The following is a 22314-nucleotide window of genomic DNA, read 5'->3' as shown; positions in this document are numbered from 1 at the left end:
AGGTTCATTAAATGCTAAAACTGACCTGCCATTATGATTCTCCAGATCATTACGAGTTCATAGACACCAAATATGTCTAAGTTCTTTTTATCTAAGTGGTGAAAAAAATTCCAAACTTTGATAAAAAAAAACAAAAAATGCCGCCATTTTCCAATACCTGTAGCATCTTTATTTTTTGTGATCGTGGGTTGGATAAGGGCCTTTTTTTTGCGTACCTAGCTGATGTTTTTAATGATACCATTATGGTGCAGATACAATCTTTTGATCGCCCGTTATTGCATTTTAATGCAATGCCGAGCGACCAAAAAAACGTAATTCTGGCATTTTGACTTTTTTCTCACTACACCGTTCAGCGATCAGGTTAATCCTTTTTATAATTGATAGATCGGGCGATTCTGAATGCGGTGATACCAAATATGTGTGTTTTATTTTATTTTTAGGGTTTTATTTTGAATGGGGCGAAAGATGGGTGACTTGAACTTTTATTTTTTTTATTTTTCTATATTTTTAAACACATTTTTTTTTCATTTGGCATGAATCAATAGTCTCCATAGGAGACTAGAAGCTGCCATAACCCAATTGGCTCTGCTACATAGAGGTGATGGTAAGATTGCCTCTATGCTGTAGAATTGCTGACTTGGTATGAGTGCCAACCACTGGGTGGAGCTCACAGCAATCCGGCACTGACAACTATAGCAGTCTCCAGGAGACCTTGGGTTGTCATATTGACACACCAGTGACCCGCAATCAGGTGACACGGGTCACCGGTGTCCGTATGTCGATATTGCTAGCGATATCGCTTAGTGTGACAGGCCCTTTAGGGGAACTTTGACCTAACAACCTGTTGATGATTCTTTCACTTCCTGACTTTTATACATATTTCACTGCCATATCAGTGAGCCTGAACCTGGACTTCATGTTATTACGAGTGGGGAGACTTCCATGGATAAGATAGGGCGGACCTTTTTCTTGCAGTATTTCTATCATGAGTTATGAAGTGCTTTATTTCCTTTTGGGGTCACTGGGCTATGCATATAAAGGCAAATGAATAATGATTAAAAATCACATGCTCATAGCTCTGAATATCACATAATGAAATTCCACTGAGTGGATTAAATATTATGTTCAAAACCCACGGATCATTTAAGTCTATGATATGAAGCATTAGTATCACATTGGGATGTAAAAGTGCATCCATAAAATAAAAGCAATGTTCACCATTACAGGCCAATTTTTTTCCATTTTTCTCCCATTGTGCTGATTATTCCGATGAATGCTTGTCACAGTGCATCAGAAGATATAGCTTCCATTAGTGGCATTAGCAGGAGTATAGTTCAGAGCAGCTTTTACAAAGTGGAGTAGTGTATTTGTGCACCATGGTTACTGGATTATGCACTTTGCTAAATTAGACATTGTAATGTTATTATTAGCTGTCAGCTAAGTCAGTCTTATAACACAAAAAGTGCAGGGAATGAAAGTGCAACACAGTTACAATGTAATATTGCACACTAAACTGGCAAACCTTAGAAGAATGCTCTCTACTCAAAAAAAATACTTGATTTAGACTGTGCTCAAACTACCCTCATGACTTCCAGTTTTCCATTAGTTGGTGCACCCAGCACAGCTTTGGAAGCAACTGGATGGAAACATTGTATAAGTTGAACAGCATATCTCTTTAAATGTGTAGTGGTCACTGCTGGGTACTATAGAATAGCTCCTATTCTTTAGAATAGGAGCTGATCTGCTGTACCTGGCAGTGGTTGCTACACATTGAATGGAGCTGAGTAGAGCCGCTGCTTGCAGTGTTTATATCTGGCTGCCACTGATGCTGATAGCAACTGATTGGTGGTGGTGCTGGGTGCACGACCCACATCAATCTGATATTGATGACCTATCTGAAGGGCTTGTGCACATGACCAATTATATCAGATGAGTACTATCCATGGTCTTCACAGATAGCAATGGTACCCATGATATTTTACGGGGTTTTTCACATGTACGATTTTGATCCAAGTGTCGAAACAAAATCAAATCATCAATGCAAGTCTATGGGTCCATGAAACACATCGGACCAAAGTGGATGACATCCCAGTGCTATACGATTTCAATGGACTGACAGAATGGAGACTGTGTAGAACCTTTTTCTTTCTCCACCTTCATGAAAAAAACAGATGCCACCCTGATCAAAATCTAACCAATATCTGGTAAGAGTCTGATCAGAATAATCAGACCATTTTTCTCAGATTGAGACATACTGGTTGTGTGCACCTACTCATGACTACTCCATCTGAGAACAACTGTTTGATTATCCTGATGAGACTCTGACCAGAGATTGATCAGAGTTTCATCAGGGTGGCATCAGTTTTTCTTGAAGGTGGAGAAAGAAATATTATGTGATCAGACAACCCTTTTAAAAATACAGAGCATATAAGAGGGATGATTTGAAAGTAATGCCTACAGGCTACATGGAGACCTCTTCAGATACAGAAAGACACAGTTGAATAAAGCAACATTTCGGCTGCATTAACCGTTTTTTTCATTGTCGCCATCACTGGTTATGTATTTTTGCTAGCGATGAATAAGAACCTTTATGCCAAAATTGTAAAAATCAAAACCAGCAGAGAAAAGCCACTTTTTTACATCTGTGATGAAAGCATCATTGTTCAGAAAATGTTACCCACATAGTCCATTTTTCTTTGGCCCAAAGAGATGGAAGTCTGAAGGTGCCAAATCTGGACTATACGGTGGATGTGATAGGAAAGCCCTGCTAAATTTTACAATGTACTCTGTGGTCTTGACACTGGTATTGGGCCTGGCGTTATCATGTTATAGATGAAAAGTTATCTTCTCTCCCCTGACTCAAGCTTTCAGCTTAGTCAGTATCATCATGTAGCATTCAGAATTTACAGTTTCTTCAAGCTCCAGAAAATCCTAAATTGTCACAGTATCCCAAAATACTGTGTACAAAGCTTTCCCTACAGATGCCTATGTTTTGAATGTAGCTTGTATTTATGCATCATATTCACCAATATTGAAACGCACCACCCACCGCCTCACATCCACTGTCTCCATAAACCTTCAACAAGCGTTGATGGAGGCCAATGGCTGCAATGTTTTCAGCATGGATGATATCAATGACGTACGTGTGATTCATTCACGCATCTATATAAGAAGCCATTTTGGTAGACTGCCTCTCAGATGCTATCTGTCATATACCAGCAAATTGCACAAGATATTAGCAGGAAGGTTCAACCTTTACCAAAACACCACCAACATCCAGCTTAGATGTTGTAGGTCAACACAATAAAATAGGAGGAATTACTTTCAAAGCAACCCTCATACTGTAGTCCAGATTTGTACTTGTAGCAGTTGACCGTTCGTCACAAATGCCTCAAAAAGCACAGTAAAATTCCATACAAATATGTTCTCTGTTGTGCAGCTTTTGGGGAAATGATATACTATTTTAATTTGGAAGTCTTAGAAAACAAAATGCTGAGATATCCTTTACACAGCCATTGAACAAGCACTACTTACTAAGAGATTCTGAATTCTGATTCTGAATGCATTTTTGCAAAAGAATGGACCATAGCATAGGCTGTAATTCAAAAACAGCCACAATAAATAAAGCATAGGCTTGTAACCATGAAGCCATTCAAAGATGAACCTACCATTTAACCAAGAATCTATCCTTGGCATGAAATAAATTTAAAGTCACGATTATTATGGCTTACATAACAGCGTATGTGTTATGCCCTTCATTTGTATGGTAGAGATATATAGTATCAATCTTATTAATTACCATTATATTGCAAAACAGTAATGATTTTATACAGAATTATTTTTAGATACATCACTTTTCTTAAATGCATAGACAAAACCATATGTTGGAGAGTAACTAAGGCCTCTTTCACACTTCAGTTTTTTTGCATCAGTTCAAATCCGCCAAAAAGTCAGACAAGCGGATCCGTTCTTAACTGATGTCAACGGATGGCACAGGATCCGTTTTCAGACGGATCCTGCAAACGAGGAAATTTAAAGGAAACGCTGTCCGGGGAGAGAGGGAGAGAGGGAGAGAGGGAGAGAGGGAGAGAGAGAGAGAGAGAGAATATTTTTTTTTGTCCGGCACCCAGAAAGAATTTCGGGCTAAATCAGTGTCTGGAGGATCTGCCAGAGAAAAAAACGTTACAAGCTCCGTTTTGAAATCTTTGAGGATGGTGACGGACAGCAACTTTTGGCGGATCCTCAAAAAAAACGGATGCAACGGACAGCAATCTGTCACAATCCGCCATTAATGCAAGTCAATGGGGAAAAAAACGGATCCTCAAAAAAAATTGAGGATCCGTTTTTTTTCAAAACCTGGCGGATTGTGACTGATTGTAAAAAAACGGAAGTGTGAAAGAGGCCTAACTGCTTGAAGTGGCACTCCAGCATGTTTTTTGCACTTCACCAGAAATATTCCAGAGAAGTAATGTGTTTCATCCCAATTTAAATTGTGTCCATTCAACCATCCATTCATCTATCCAGCCATTCAGCTATCTATAATAATAATAATTATTTTATTTCTACAGCGCCAACATATTCCACAGCACTTTACATTTTAGAGGGGACTTGTACAGACAATAGACATTACAGCATAACAGTAAACACATAGATCATAACAGATACCAAGAGGAATGAGGACCCTGCTCGCAAGCTTAAAATCTATGAGGAAGAAGGGGAGACTTCTGATTATTGAGGATATTAACTTCAGGTCAATAGCAGAATGGAGGGCACGGGTAGGGTGGTAGACTGAGACGAGGGAGGAGATATAGGGTGGTGCTGAGCCATGGAGTGCTTTGGTGGTGAGGGTAATACGTTTATACTGAATTCTGGAGTGGATGGGTAACCAGTATAATGACTGGCACAAGGTAGAGGCATCGGTATAACGATTGGTGAGGAATATAATCCTGGCTGCAGCATTCACGACAGATTGGAGAGGGGAGAGTTTGCTAAGAGGGAGACCAATAAGTAGAGAATTAAAATAGTCCAGACAAGAATAAATAAGAGAAACAGTAAGAGTTTTTGCAGAGTTGAAAGTGAGAAAGGGTCAAATTCTAGAAAGGTTTTTGAGGTGCAGATGACAAGCGCAAACCAGTGATCAGATGTGGGGTGTGAATGAAAGCTCGAACACAAGACAGCGGGCGTGTTGCTGGAGAGCAATGGTAGAACCACACACAGAAATAGCAATGTCGGGCATAGGTAGGTTAGTAGAGGGAGGAAACACAGGTTCAGTTTCAGATAGAGGGAGGATATGATGTTGCAGACAGTGGTAAGGCAATCACTGGTGTTTTATAAAAAGGAAGGCGTGATGTCATGAGAGGAGGTGTATAATTGGGTGTCATCAGCATAGAGATGGTACTGGAAACCAAATCTACTGATTATTTGTTCAATAGGGTCAGTATACAAAGAGAAGTGGATGGGCCAGGACTGATCCTTAAGGAACCCTAGCAGTAAGGGGAAGATGAGAGGAAGAGGAGCCAGCAAAAGATGCAGTGAAGGAGCGGTCAGAGAGAAAAGAGGAGAACTAGGAGAGAATGGTGTCCTTGAGGCCATTGGTGTGGATCATAGTGAGGAGGAGCTGGTGATCCACAGTGTCGAATGCTGCAGAGAGATGTAGGAGAATTAGTATGGAGTAATGACCATTAGATTTAGCTGTTAGTAGATCATTATAGTCTTTAGTGAGGGCAGTTTCAGTAGAGTGTAAAAAGCGGAAACCGGATTGAAGAGGGTCGAGAAGAGAGCTATCTGAGAGATAACGGATAAGATGGGAGTGGACCTGGCATTCCAGGATTTTAGAGATGAATGGAAGATTAGAGACAGGTCTATAGTTAGCAACACAGTTTTTGTCGAGGGATGGTTTTTTTAAGTAATGGATGTATGATGGCATGCTTAAATGAGGAGGGAAAGATACCGGAGAGAGATTGAATATTTTTGTTAGGTAAGTGGTAACAGCAGGAGAAAGGGACTGGAGGACATGTGGGGTAATAGGTTCACTGGCGCAAGTAGTAGGGTGAGAAGATGCAAGGAGGCTGATCACTTCTTCTTCAGTGATTGGTTCAAAATCAGAGAGTGAGTTAGATGCAGTGGGGGAGGGAGGACAGTGCATGGTATGAAGGGATTGAGAGAAAATTTCCTGCCGGATATGGTCAACATCCAGTATTATATAAGAATGACCAAAAATCATCTTAAAATTTGTTAAAAATAAAAGTTATGTTTTAATAGATTATGTGCACAGTCAGGTACGCATTCACTTTTCATAGACAAAGCAGGCTGACCAGTGTGATGAATTGATAACATAACAAGAAACATTGTAATTGTAATTAGATTCACCAATACTACTAATGAGGAATATTGCAAGGCGATGAAAAACATTTATCTTTGCCTCAGTTTAACAAGAGGTATTAGCCACAGCAGGGTGAGCTACTATATAAGGACAGGCTGACAGGCATACAGCACAGCCCTAACGAAGAGGGAAGCCCCCCTCGAAACGCATTGGTTTGTGCCTATCGTGCACCCGTCCTTTGCCCTGTTTGTGACGTCACAGCAGCTCCGCCCCTTGATCCCGCCGCATCCTCGACGTTACTTCCGGCCGGAGTACACGAGGTGCAGATGTCTACCTGCTCCCCCACGATACGCTGCACCACTCATCATCCTTGCCAGCAGCCACCGCCTCGGCCAGATTACAGCTTTTAGCAATCAGCATAAGTAAGTGCACAAGAGTCCTATCAGGACTGACTGGTCGTTGCAACGATATTGTACTTAGTGGATTATCCTGTATTCAGTGCCTTGCCATATTCATCACAACAGTGGACATCGCCCCTGCTCCGGTTATATTACAGCCAGCAGAAATTAGCACAAGCAAGTGCATAAGAATCCTATCAGGACTCATTGTCCACTCGGTGGCCCCTATTATCCACATAGTGGACTTTTTTCACATTCAGAGTACCACTACATTGCTAAATCAGCGGACATTGTTCCAGCTCACCTTTTGGTTAGCATAAAACCAGCACAAGTAAGTGCATACGTGCTCCTTAAACTGGGACAAGTGTCAAGCTTATGGTCACTGTTACTAATTAAATTTAATTCCTCTTTTGTATGTACAGTACTCTGATATTGGTTCACCAAAAAAGGGACTACTCCACCATTCCAAATGGAATAGAAACGCTTAGAAATAACCAGTGAGTACAGTGGATATACAAGGTGCAGTGTGGATTATTAACGTTATATATTGTTACTTTAATTTTACCATTATTACTCCACCAGCATCATCGGCTACCAAAAGAAAACATCACTACAAGATAATCTGCGAACTATTCGCTACTTAGACACCTCAACGTACATAGAATACTCTACAACTCCTTCACTTTAAGTAAGTACCAACAACTGAACTATTAATTCCTTTATTTACCTACAGCCAAGGACTCTCTTTTCTTTTTTTCTGTACACCTGCTCAGTATAGCGCGGTGAATCACACAATTACACATTCTATTTAGGTTTTATAGCAGGAGCAGACACAGTCCTGTCCTTTCACCAGCTGCATCTGAGTTTTTGTTTTTAGATAGGTAGCGCCCGTGTATACTCTATCCCATTGATCATCTATCCATTTGTTTATCTATCCATTCATCTATCATTACATTAATTTATCCATCCTTTCATCTATCCATCCATTCATCTATCCATCCATTCATCTATCCATGCTTTCATCTATCCATCTGTTCATCTATCTCTCCTTTCATCCATTTATCTATCCATCCATTCGCGTATCCATCCATTTATCTATCAATACATTCTTCTATCCATCCATTCATCTATCCATCTGTTCATCTATCATTCATTCATTTATCAATACATTCATCTATCCATCCTTTCATCTATCCATCCATTAATCTGTCCATGCTTTAATCTATTCATCCATTTATCTATACACCAGTTCATCTATCCATCTGTTCATCTACCTATACATTCATCTATCCGTCCGTTCATCTATCCATCATCCAATCATCTATCCATCCATTCATCTATCCATCCATACATGTGTCTGTATGTCTACCAGTCCTCCAATGCAGCTAAAGATAACCAAGGGAGATTTGAGAAATTGTCTGAAGGAAAAACTGTCTTTGATGCCTATAGCAATTAATCAACACCCCTTACATTGTGTATTCATTTGAAAAATGAAAACTGTGGTGTGATTGGTTGCTATGAGTAATAAGCACAGTTTTCTTTTAGACAGCTTTACCCCATCATGTTACCTGCCATGCATGTATGTCTCAGTCAGGGTGCATGAGTCTAGAGCCTGCTCAGGAGCTGTGCGTGCTCCATACAGGACAGATGACAGCTCTAAAATATAGACGTCATTAGTCTGTAACATCAACTATTCGGAGTATCTGCAATTATTTCAATGCTGTTATCATACACTTACAGCTAAATTTAAATAGCAAGATTGCTGGCGAATGCGCTCACCGTTGCACACCTACCAATGGATTAGTATCGCAGCTTGGAGCCTGTTTAAGGCCCCGTTGCCACCATGTTGAAACTCCTCAAAGGAGATAGAGATTTATGCTATGTTTTACAATAATATAGCATTGCAGTATATACTGAATATTGCTGCATAATTAGAAAAAAAAAACAGATATGGTATTTTTATTTACCTAATCTTATGACATTCATGAAAATTATATATTAGCTGTGCTGTAGATTGATTCTCTTGACAATAAATGGTTAAACCTGAAAACTACTTGTGAAACAACTTTGCAATTTTACTTTGTAGTAATAATCCTCTGCATTTTTTAGATCTGAGTTATTTTTAAATTTATAGTTTACTGTTTGTTGCCTAGGTTGCCAAACACCGCTGTCAGTCCATTAGCGGTGGCTAGTTTCCTAAGCAAGGAGTGCAGCGCTTACAAGCTATTTGCCATAGAGTATCTAAGCACTGCTCTTAAAGGGGTTATTCAGTCCTAACTGATAAGTCTGCAGTTTCTTTGTATGACTGCAGACTTATGAATCCCCCTGGACCCATTGAAGCATGGTAATGCGAAACGACCGTCATCCTCTCTCCCTGCACCCCTCTGCACCTTACCATCTAAGATGAAAGTCATGAAATAAAGGGCTTTTGGTTCAAGCCTCTATAGTGTGTGACACATACTTTTTTCTGAATTTTTTAGATTTGTATGTCTGCAGTTACACAGAGTGACTACAAACTTATTGATTTTGACCGGAAACCATTTTAAGCCTTCCAGATTTCTGGATCTGGCTGGCTTAGAGCCACTGCTCTTCTCTGAGTTTGTAGTGGCAAAGCTACATTTGCTTGTGGCTTTGGAGGCAACACAGTTCAGGTAAGGGGTGCATTGATGTTGTTGGTCCAAATGATCAATCAATCTGAAGCACACATCCCCCTTGGCAATTATGGGGATGGAGGCAGAGGGGCAGTGTGCTCCTGAAGAATGATGTTGAGAATAACCCTTTAAGATACCATTCCAATTTTCTCTCTAAGGCCTGAGCTTTTATTTTCTAGATTTTTCTACACAAATTAGGTTCTCCTGCCTTATGGGCTTTTGTCTTTCATAGTTTACTGTCCATTAATAGAGCATCCTCATTTTTCTTTTTACAGAAAATACATTCCTATCATTAATTTTAATTGACTTTGTTGTTTACTGAAGGCACAACAACCGGGTGATTCTTAATCAGTCTTTCACAGTGAAGCTGCAGTAGTAGCAGAAATCCTTTTGTCAGCTTCATCAAGTAAAATATATATAAAAGGAAATATTTCAGAAAGCAGGCAAATGCAAACCTTTGACATTCAATAATTAATCTTTCCAGCGTCTGGGAGCCTGAAGCAGTGAAAATGAATTGTTGAGTCTGGAGAGGTCCTTTCAGTTCCGGCAGCATGTATGAAATGCAATTCTCATGATCTTGGAGAGCTGTGATAAAGCTTGTTACGGATATTGCACAGTGTAATGAACATATGTACAGCACTAGAGCAATATATATATAGATTAGGAAGAAAGCCACGTGATCTAGGAGACTTTAAAGGGCCAAAAGTTGCAATACATGTTAGCCAATATCGTTTTTCCATTGAAGTCTCTTATTTGAACTATCACATTTACTCATGGAACGTTGGTGGCTTAGTATTCATATTAGGACGAAATTAAAATCAGCTTGTAGTGTTGCCTTTCTGAACCTTTATGTGCTTAAAGAGAAATTCCATCATAAACTCCTACTGTAAAACATACAAACTCTAGATTCTTGGCTCCGGGAGCTTGCCCTATGATATTGTCAGTAAATTTCTGGCTGCCATTTAACGCAACTTCTATTCTGCCTGTTAAAAAGCTGGCACTAAGCCTTTGTGCTGACAGATGACAAGGAGACTGTTGGGAATTAAATTCTGTGCAGTTTCTCTGCTTTATTTTTGTAATAATGATTATGCAATTCACGAATATTTATGAAATACTGTACATAGGCACAGATTGGCCAAGCATTAGGTGGTTCTTACTATTTTATAAAGAAGAACTAATGGAAAATTTTATTTTCCTTCATTTCATGAATTATAATAAAAGAGAAATAGCTTTTTTCAAAGTGTAATAATTTTATACATTCATTGTATATGTCAACCAACTCTGATTATTGATCAATATATTGATATTTGCTGAAATCCAATATGTCCAAATTTTCTTTCCCTGACAACTGCTGTCATCAGAGAGCCGGGAAGCTCTTATACATTGCAGACAGTTGTCCCGTCTGACTCAAATTGGTGGATTCAGTTAAAATGTTCCCATACAGTGGGGGAAAAAAGTATTTAGTCAGTCAGCAATAGTGCAAGTTCCACCACTTAAAAAGATGAGAGGCGTCTGTAATTTACATCATAGGTAAACCTCAACTATGGGAGACAAACTGAGAAAAAAAAATCCAGAAAATCACATTGTCTGGTTTTTTTTCATTTTATTTGCATATTATGGTGGAAAATAAGTATTTGGTAAGAAACAAAATTTCATCTCAATACTTTGTGATATATCCTTTGTTGGCAATGACAGAGGTCAAACGTTTTCTGTAAGTCTTCACAAGGTTGCCACACACTGTTGTTGGTATGTTGGCCCATTCCTCCATGCAGATCTCCTCTAGAGCATTGATGTTTTTGGCTTTTCGCTTGGCAACACGGAATTTCAACTCCCTCCAAAGGTTTTCTATAGGGTTGAGATCTGGAGACTGGCTAGGCCACTCCAGGACCTTGAAATGCTTCTTACGAAGCCACTCCTTCGTTGCCCTGGCGGTGTGCTTTGGATCATTGTCATGTTGAAAGACCCAGCCACGTTTCATCTTCAATGCCCTTGCTGATGGAAGGAGGTTTGCACTCAAAATCTCACGCTACATGGCCCCATTCATTCTTTCATGTACCCGGATCAGTCGTCCTGGCCCCTTTGCAGAGAAACAGCCCCAAAGCATGATGTTTCCACCACCATGCTTTACAGTAGGTATGGTGTTTGATGGATGCAACTCAGTATTCTTTTTCCTCCAAACACGACAAGTTGTGTTTCTAACAAACAGTTCCAGTTTGGTTTCATCAGACCATAGGACATTCTCCCAAAACTCCTCTGGATCATCCAAATGCTCTCTAGCAAACTTCAGACGGGCCCGGACATGTACAGGCTTAAGCAGTGGGACACGTCTGGCACTGCAGGATCTGAGTCCATGGTGGCATAGTGTGTTACTTATGGTAGGCCTTGTTACATTGGTCCCAGCTCTCTGCAGTTCATTCACTAGGTCCCCCCGCATGGTTCTGGGATTTTTGCTCACTGTTCTTGTGATCATTCTGACCCCACGGGGTGGGATTTTGCGTGGAGCACCAGATCGAGGGAGATTATCAGTGGTCTTGTATGTCTTCCATTTTCTAATTATTGCTCCCACAGTTGATTTCTTCACTCCAAGCTGGTTGGCTATTGCAGATTCAGTCTTCCCAGCCTGGTGCAGGGCTACAATTTTGTTTCTGGTGTCCTTTGACAGCTCTTTGGTCTTCACCATAGTGGAGTTTGGAGTCAGACTGTTTGAGGGTGTGCACAGGTGTCTTTTTATACTGATAACAAGTTTAAACAGGTGCCATTACTACAGGTAATGAGTGGAGGAAAGAGGAGACTCTTAAAGAAGAAGTTACAGGTCTGTGAGAGCCAGAAATCTTGATTGCTTGTTTCTGACCAAATACTTATTTTCCACCATAATATGCAAATAAAATGAAAAAAAAACAGACAATGTGATTTTCTGGATTTTTTTTTCTCAGTTTGTCTCCCATAGTTGAGGTCTACCTATGATGTAAATTACAGACGCCTCTCATCTTTTTAAGTGGTGGAACTTGCACTATTGCTGACTGACTAAATACTTTTTTTCCCCACTGTATGTGGTAACTTTTTTTTAGAACTTTAAGAGGTTCTTAAACGGAACCTTTCAGATCTGGAGATGAGTGCATAAGGCCAAATTTCAAACTTGTCTGTGCAGATTTTAGCTAGAAATTCGATTTGCAGAGAAGTTATTCTCGATGAATTTAATGAGCTTTGTTATGTTCTGGGGTCTCTCTAGCTCCCAGAACATAATTAACGTAATATGCAAAAGATAAAGAAAGCTTATACTCATATTACCACCCAACTCTTCCTCACCGTGATCAGTCTGGTCTTCATCACAACCTCTAATCCCCGCAACTCACATTAAAATACCTGGGCCTTTCATACTGAGTCAGGATTTCTGTCTCCACCAGTAGAGTTCTGCACAAACATGTGGAAGGTCATGACTTTATGAAGTCACTGCCTGTACCACAACCATTTGAAAGTCCAGGGATTTTGTTGTGAGTGGTAGCAATCAGCAGATACAACAAAGACCAGACATGCGATGGTGAAGAGCGGAGGTGTCGTAGACGTGAATAGTAGGGTGAGTATAATTATTTTTATTTTTTTTAGCTTGCAATGTTCTATTATGATTTAGAAAAATGGAAGCTAGTGATCACCATTTTGCTTAAACTAACTGGAAATTAATTACAAAAAAATCTATATTTTGTCGATTGTGAATTTTTTTTAATTTAAGTAGAATTCAATTGCAGCCAAATTTATTTGCTCATTTCTTGTAAGATCACTTGACTGTCCCCAAAGGTATCATAATGTCGTTATTTACTGTACTAATTTGGCTGAATTTTTTATAATTTTGCTTTACGTTATATTCTACTGAGTCTGGACTTGTCTAACAAAGTGTCTCAGACTAGTCATGCATCAGATCCTCTAATCATACTTCCCTTGGTTTGAGAGATAGCTTCCATACAATCTCCCAGCATGCTAGGATTGTTGGAAACCTTGTGCGTGCACTATAGTAGCCGATGGGTGCAGCTAGGGGGCCTGCTAGGTTCCTTTAAAAACATTTAATGGAAGAAGGTATTATTAACAAGTCTCAGTCATTAAAGGGTATGTCCAGGTTTAGGATGGAAATCTGAAGTCTCTCTGCTAATATAGACTTGTGAATCCTCACATCACGCATATCACATGCTGTCAGGATTCTCTGATGCGAATGGGGATACCAGGTGGTCTTGTAACCACATATATGCGATATGCATACTTATAGCCATATTCTGACTAGACGTTCATAGCTTCACTCAATTTTCTTTTATGGAGGGAGACGCTCATGTGTGGCCAGATGTGGTAGGAAATATTCATACAGCATACTTGAAGTTACATGATCACCCACCCAGGTCTGAGGATTCATAGCGATGATTACAAATACTACCAGTGAAATTAAGTAGCAATATAATGAAGAAGTGTGAAAAGGCACATTAATTAAATTGGTTGTCCAGGTCTGCCACAAAAGTCTACAGTCACACTACTTGACTGTAGAGACAAGTAGAGTGACTGTAGACTTTTTTGGCAGACCTGGACAACCAATTTAATTAATGTGCCTTTTCACACTTGTTTGAGATTTCACTGGTAGTATTTGTTATCAGCGGTTAGGTACTTTTATGTGTTGTTTGGTTACTAGATTAATAGTCAAGACTTTATATCACTTTATGTCTATGAAGTCCCTCTACACACCTAAGCGATATTCAGGACTTGGTTCTTTCTTGTATTTTAAGCTTTTAACTCAAGAATCTGTTTCTAGATGTTCACATTGAAACATTAGGTAGAGGCATTGGCAATAAAGTCTAATAAAATAGTAAATTAATGGGTTAGAAAGACTATAAGTCAACAGTGACAGGCTTTACAATTAAGACAAGTAAAGTACATGCAAATGCTGGCCACAGCACGAAAATCATTGCCAGGCAAAAATCTTTTGGATGACAATCAAAATGTTCAATTTCCACATTAACATGCTTGTTCAACACTGCCAAACAAGCAGGTTACTTCTGTGATGTTTGGGGGAGAAGAACGGCTGCCAGACATGACTGGCAAAGCTTATACTTTGGAAAAATCTCGTAGTATTATTAAACTAACTTAAAAGTTTTCTGCAGTCTTATGCACTATCATATTAGATTCCCTGAACCATGTCTTTGAACCTTGTCTACGTTTATCACCATCCCGCGAAGACCAATTTTTGTCTCTTTGCTTTAGTTCTTTCTATCTTTCTTCCAAGAGACATTTTTTTTTATTTTTCCATCGAACCAAATGAGGGCTTGTTTTTTGCAGAAAATGTTGTGGTTTTGGAATAAATAATTTTTCTCTACAATGTACTGAAAAATATAAAAAAATGAAAATTCTAAATCAGTGAAATGTTATGAAAAATGCAAGTACGCCTTTGTTTTTTGACTGTACGATGTTCATTGTGCAGTAAAAATGACCCAGCAATATGATTATTTATTTCAGAATGATTATAACAGTGCCAAGCTTGTATAGGTTCTGAGACCTATAACTTTCTCTTATTTTCCAGCTGATGATGCTTGGATAAGGCTTGATCTTTTGGCATTGAGAGCTAAAATCTGTATTACAATTTTTTTAAGTGGACATGGCAACTTAAAAACAGCAAATCTGGTGTTTTTATTTTAACTCTTTATGATGTTTACTTAATGGTTTAATTATTTTATATTTTGATACATCAAAATATGCTATTTTTAAATTATTATTTCTTTATTTTGAAGGGGGCAAAAGTGTGTTGTTTCATTTTTTTTCTCATTTTTTTACTTTATCTTTTAGTTCCCTTAGGAAACTTGGTTATGCAATCGTTTTGAGGATATTGAAGTACAGTACTGTGCAAAAGGTTTTAGGCAGGTGTGGAAGAAATGCTGTAAAGTAGGAAAGTTTTCCCCAAGTAGAAATGTTAATAGTTTATTTTTATCAGTTTAGAAAATACAAAAGAGAAATCTAAATCAAACCAATATTTGATGAAACCTCCTTTTCTCTTCAAAACAGCAGTAAAGCATTAAGTCTTCTGGATACATTTGCACTTAGTTTTTGAAGGAATTCAGCAGAGACTTTGTTCCAAACATCTTTGTGAACTAATCACAGATATACAGATGTAGGCTTGCACAAACCCTTCTATTTCTCAGCATTGAAAAAGCTGATAATCCTAAGGAAATTCCCAACTACATTTGTGTAAATGCAGTTTCAAATTTACTCATTTTGATGATTGATAAAAGTAAACTATTAACATTTCTACTTTTGACAGCATTGTTACTTTCCAGCATTTTTTTGCTTCCTACCTAAAACATTTGTGCAGTTCTGCATATTAACATAATGAATTTGATCTTGTGATCAAGTTTAGAATAATCTCCATGGTGCGTTCCTTTAAAAACTATGTGCAAGTGTCCTGAGAAAAATTGAATATTTGATGCCATCTTGAATATAAAGGGTGGTCACACTGTCATGGTTTTCTCATCTTGTGGGATTAGGTAGTTCAGAGGTTAATCTGGTTGGCCTCACTCTGGGATTCTGAGAGGCGTCTTATAGCCTCATTGTGGGCTCATTCCTCATCGCTTATACTCTGACCCTCGGCTGAGTGTGTGTGACCCTGGTGTGTCTGTGCTTTATGCCTGTGCTACTTCATGCTTGCTTGGTTTTGATCTGGTTCTGTTCCCGTTATGAGTTCTGCCTGTCCCTCCTGTACTACGCTGCCCTCTCCGTGTATGAATCATTGCCTAAGTTCTGACTATTCTCTGCTTGTCCCTCTGGTACCGCGCCGCCCTCTCCATGTATGACCCCCGTTTGTCTGACCTGAGTTCCCCTCTCCTCTACTCCAGGATCCCTGTAGTAGAATCCTGAATTCAGCTTCAGCAGCAGAACACTAAGCCCTGCCCCCTGTGGTCACATGATCATAGGTCCTTTACTGCTTGCTACCTTCAGCATCCCAGGTCATGTCTGCCTGGGCTTTCTGTCATGGTCACTGTGAGTCTGGGCGCAGGTGTTACCGCAAGGCGAACCCATAACACACGTGACCCTGGATACACCGCCTCCAGTGGGGCGCATTTAAATAATAAAACGTGCAGGTGGATACGCCGCCTCCACTTGGCGAATTTGGGAATTACACGTTATACATAAAATCTGGAAACCCCGCCTCCAGTACGGCGAATTTAAATAATAAGGGGGACCTGGGAAACATCAACAATGGTGGGCCCTGCAATAGGGAATGGGGGACGTGGAGACCTCCTAAGCTCCCCTGAGCCAGTGTCCCTGCACTCCTAACGTTCCCTATGCCGGTTTCGCAGCGGGCGCTGCACGCGTACCTCAACGCCCTAGCTTGCCCTGAACCTAAACCCTCACTAGGGAATAGGTCGGTGTGGAAACTAATCCCACCACTGCACTAATAACACACATGAGGGAAAGAGACAATACAGGGGAAACACCACTTAGCTTTGCTCTGTTGAGTACGCTCCTAGCAACAGAGCCCACCACCTGCGTGCATCTTCTCCTCCACCTGGATCCATCACCATAACAGGATCCTTCACCTTAGTGCAGCCTCGGAGCAGAGTCCACCACCAGTTGCAGCTGCTCAGTACCAGAGTCCCAAGGATGAGTTCAGCTTCTGACATGAAGTCAAGCATGCTTGAGTCCAGCTAAGCAGCCAAGTCCCACATGGTGAGTGCCACTCTCCATAGTCGCCACTCCACCAGTCCATGCAGACACTTCCCGCTGACACCATCACTGCGACCCCACCACACCATGCCAGCCCTTCGTCCAGACACCATAGCTGAAACACATCCCCCCTGGCTAAGCTGCGCAGGACTCCTCACCAGCTCCATCCTTCCTCCAGGCTCTCCAACTCAAAGTGAAAACAAACTCACAATATCACAGGCCGTGATTGCACACCCCTAGCACACCTTTATAGGGTGTCACACCTGATACATAATTAAGTGCACAAAAACCTAAAGTGCAATACCACTAACCACCACCGGGGACAGTCAAGACACCTTGGAACTTTCCAAAGTAAAAACAGTTCACCCAGTGCAATTTAAAACGGTCAGATCATGACACTTTCCCTGCAGTATCTGACCCTGGGCCCTCCCGCAGTGTGGGTGAGTCACCCTGTTCGCCGATGCTGACAGGATCCTGATACACACCAAACATTGATATAAGTTGCATTTCTCTTTTATTCAGTTTTAATTTTCTTAACTCATAAAAATAAACTATTAACATTTCTATTTTTGAAAGCATTCTTACTTATTTTTTCCACACCGTCTAATACTTTTGTGCCGTACTGCCTGTAGTTAAAATAATGTCCTATTAGTAGTGTTGAGCGATACCTTCCAATATCAGGAAATATCGGATCGGATTGGATCAGACCGATACCACAAAAATATCGGCCAATTCCAATACCGGAAACCCATGCAAGTCAATGTGGCACAAATATCGGAATGAAAATAAACCCTTTCTTTCCTTGCACATCCAGTTTGGGAGGGGGGAAGAGTGTGGGCGGTGCTTGGGCGGAGACTGCGCATGTGTGTGTGTGCGGGGTCTGTACGGGCCTCTCGGGGGTCTGTGCGGGCCTGCCTGGGGTCTGTGCGGGCCTGCCGGGGGTCTGTGCGGGCTGTCAGGGGTCTGTGCGGGCCTGCCGGGGGTCTGTGCGGGCCTGCCGGGGGTCTGTGCGGGCCTGCCGGGGGTCTGTACGGGCCTGCCGGGGGTCTGTGCAGGCTGCCAGGGTTCTGTGCAGGCTGCCGGGGGTCTGTGCGGGCCTGTCGGGGGTTGTGTGTGCGTGCAGGCATCGTCCGATGGGACTACAAGTCCCATCGGGCTATGCCTGCCACAATGACAGTGATTGACACATTAGCCAATGATGGGACAGTAGTACTCCCATCATCCGGCTAATGTGTTGAATTTAGAAAAAGCCATACATACTACATACATACTACATACATACTTCATATATACTACATACATACCACATACAAACTTCATATATACTACATTTGTACAACATACATACATACTACATACATACTACATATATATTACATTCATACAACATACATACATACTACATACTACATATATATTACATACAGTGGGGCAAAAAAGTATTTAGTCAGTCAGCAATAGTGCAAGATCCACCACTTAAAAAGATGAGAGGCGTCTGTAATTTACATCATAGGTAGACCTCAACTATGGGAGACAAACTGAGAAAAAAAAATCCAGAAAATCACATTGTCTGTTTTTTTTTCATTTTATTTGCATATTATGGTGGAAAATAAGTATTTGGTCAGAAACAAGCAATCAAGATTTCTGGCTCTCACAGACCTGTAACTTCTTCTTTAAGAGTCTCCTCTTTCCTCCACTCATTACCTGTAGTAATGGCACCTGTTTAAACTTGTTATCAGTATAAAAAGACACCTGTGCACACCCTCAAACAGTCTGACTCCAAACTCCACTATGGTGAAGACCAAAGAGCTGTCAAAGGACACCAGAAACAAAATTGTAGCCCTGCACCAGGCTGGGAAGACTGAATCTGCAATAGCCAACCAGCTTGGAGTGAAGAAATCAACTGTGGGAGCAATAATTAGAAAATGGAAGACATACAAGACCACTGATAATCTCCCTCGATCTGGTGCTCCACGCAAAATCCCACCCCGTGGGGTCAGAATGATCACAAGAACGGTGAGCAAAAATCCCAGAACCATGCGGGGGGACCTAGTGAATGAACTGCAGAGAGCTGGGACCAATGTAACAAGGCCTACCATAAGTAACACACTACGCCACCATGGACTCAGATCCTGCAGTGCCAGACGTGTCCCACTGCTTAAGCCTGTACATGTCCGGGCCCGTCTGAAGTTTGCTAGAGAGCATTTGGATGATCCAGAGGAGTTTTGGGAGAATGTCCTATGGTCTGATGAAACCAAACTGGAACTGTTTGGTAGAAACACAACTTGTCGTGTTTGGAGGAAAAAGAATACTGAGTTGCATCCATCAAACACCATACCTACTGTAAAGCATGGTGGTGGAAACATCATGCTTTGGGGCTGTTTCTCTGCAAAGGGGCCAGGACGACTGATCCGGGTACATAAAAGAATGAATGGGGCCATGTATCGTGAGATTTTGAGTGCAAACCTCCTTCCATCAGCAAGGGCATTGATGATGAAACGTGGCTGGGTCTTTCAACATGACAATGATCCAAAGCACACCACCAGGGCAACGAAGGAGTGGCTTCGTAAGAAGCATTTCAAGGTCCTGGAGTGGCCTAGCCAGTCTCCAGATCTCAACCCTATAGAAAACCTTTGGAGGGAGTTGAAAGTCCATGTTGCCAAACGAAAAGCCAAAAACATCACTGCTCTAGAGGAGATCTGCATGGAGGAATGGGCCAACATACCAACAACAGTGTGTGGCAACCTTGTGAAGACTTACAGAAAACGTTTGACCTCTGTCATTGCCAACAAAGGATATATCACAAAGTATTGAGATGAAATTTTGTTTCTGACCAAATACTTATTTTCCACCATAATATGCAAATAAAATGAAAAAAAAACAGACAATGTGATTTTCTGGATTTTTTTTTCTCAGTTTGTCTCCCATAGTTGAGGTCTACCTATGATGTAAATTACAGACGCCTCTCATCTTTTTAAGTGGTGGAACTTGCACTATTGCTGACTGACTAAATACTTTTTTGCCCCACTGTATATACTACATTCATTCAACATACATACATACAACATATATACTACATTCATACTACATACATACTACATACTACATACATACTACATATATACTACATTCATACAGCATACATACTACATATATACTACATTCATACAGCGTACATACATATATACTACATACATACTACATTCATACAACATACATATATACAACATTCATACAACATGCATAAATACTACATACTACATACATACAACATGCTGCATACATGCAACATACATACTACATACATACTACATACTACATACAATACATTCATACATTCATGCAATACATACATATAGACATACAGTACATATAACATAGAGTACATACTCACCATCACTTGTCACTTTGATCCCCGAAGCCAGTGTCAGCTGTAAAAAATATTAAAATAACAAACAACCAATATACTCCCTGATCTGCAGAAATCCATGAGTGTCCCACGATGATCTCCCATGGAGAACAGCAGCATCAGCTGATGCGACCGCTCTCTAGGGGCTCCAGGAATACAATGACGGGAGGTAGGTATCCTTCCGCACTGTATTCCTCCACCACTGTAAAAAAATAATCCCTAGTCTCACTTTTGGCATTGCTGTGTGAGGAAGTTCCCATGCAGCTTTTGCCATGAAGTGAGACCAGTGAACTATAGTAACCTCTCAGTGATGCACTGCAGGAGATCGTCGTGGGACACTCGTGGATTTCTGCGGATCAGGGAGTATATTGGTTGTTATTTTAATATTTTAATATCCGATATATCACATTTCCGTAACAATGTTGGTAGGTATCTAAAATCTGTTGAAATTAGACTGAAACAGGGGAAATGTTCTATAAGCAATGATTTCCGTGCTCTTTACTTCACAGCTTCTGACATTTTTACTCACAAATACTGCGTAAGCAGGAATATAAAGTAAAAAACATGACTAATGACTATCTCAACATTTCTTATTTATTTTATGACACATTGTACGACATTAAAGATCATGTGTTTGGGCAGAAAAAAATATTCAACGTAGAACATCATAATGAAATGAGAATAAGAAATAGAAAAATGCTAGAAAATTACATACAGTTCAATGTATATTACAAAAATTGCAAAACCAAACATGAAAAGTCATGGTACAATAGAAATCACAGAATGGATAGACATAGCATGATATGTGATCTAGTATATGCAAAAGATGAAAATATGGAAACAAGATTTTCAAAATATCTTGATTTTGTCAATATCGAGCACCTTGCTCAGAAAATTCACATACTGGGATCCAAGCACTCAATCACCACGCAATACTCGGCACTGATTGCTACTCGATCGGGCACCCCGATGCTCAAGTATTGAACAGTGTCGAACATACTCACCCATTACTAATGATTACCCGAGTGCATTCAGCGTGGAAGAACAATTCTGAGACAACCATTAATAGCATCATTTATAGCACGCTATGGTGTGTATATTTGTGCATGTCTGCCAACTCATGCGTGACGATATATAAGTAATGTTTTAAACATATAGTTTCCTTTTTCTTCATTTGCATACCACTAACATGTCTAATCTGTGATTTCCATAATTCCATGACTTTTCCTACTTGTTGATACAATTTCATTGTTAAAGAGTGTATATGCAATTAAACCTGTGTAAAAGATCATTTACTTTAGCCCACATTCACATGTGCAGTATTTTGCATCAGTATTTGTAAGCCAAAGTGGTTGTAAAAGCAGAAGCACTGCAAGTGTTTTATGATACTTTTCCTCTGAATGTCCCACTCCTGATGTTGGCTTACAAATACTGATGTAAAATACTGACCACATACTGAACGTGTGAATGTGGCCGTAAAAGAACATCAGAAAACTAGACTAGATTTTCATTTCCTTTATATACAGTGACATGTAAAAGTTTGGGCACCCCTGGTCAAAATTAATTTTATGTTGAACAGTAGTGTTGAGCGATACCTTCCGATATCGGGAAATATTGGATCGGATTGGATCGGACCGATATCCCAAAAATATCGGGTATCGCCGATTCCGATACCGGAAACCCATGCAATTCAATGGGGCACAAATATCGGAATGAAAATAAACCCTTTCTTTCCTTGCACATTCAAATCGGGAGTGGGGAAGAGTGTGGGCGGTGCGTGGGCGGAGACTGTGCATGTCTGTGTGTGCGGGCGGGGTCTGTACGGGCCTCTCAGGGGTCAGTGCG

The 22314-nt window shown here is 40.3% G+C and overlaps 1 protein-coding gene across 11 annotated transcripts in view; it reads left to right on the top strand.

The window, feature by feature from the left end:
• LINGO2 (leucine rich repeat and Ig domain containing 2) overlaps positions 1 to 22314 on the top strand; it is a 2318940-nt gene that overhangs the window by 1840823 nt on the left and 455803 nt on the right. For 2 of the 11 annotated variants that reach the window (XR_012231563.1, XR_012231560.1), the window contains one exon: positions 7143 to 8648. The exons of 8 other annotated variants lie outside the window; for them this stretch is intronic. The gene's annotated coding sequence lies outside the window, so the exon portion shown is untranslated. Of the gene's footprint in view, positions 1 to 7142; positions 8649 to 22314 lie in introns of those variants that run through there. One more of the 11 variants, XR_012231561.1, reaches the window with a different exon arrangement.

This window comes from Dendrobates tinctorius, unplaced genomic scaffold, assembly GCF_039654945.1.
Source record: "Dendrobates tinctorius isolate UK_male_01 unplaced genomic scaffold, ASM3965494v1 ptg000031l, whole genome shotgun sequence".
In the NCBI taxonomy this organism is placed as follows: Eukaryota; Metazoa; Chordata; class Amphibia; order Anura; family Dendrobatidae; genus Dendrobates; species Dendrobates tinctorius.
The sequence above is the reverse complement of the archived record's forward strand: the minus strand, read 5'-3'. Positions and strand labels throughout refer to the sequence as shown.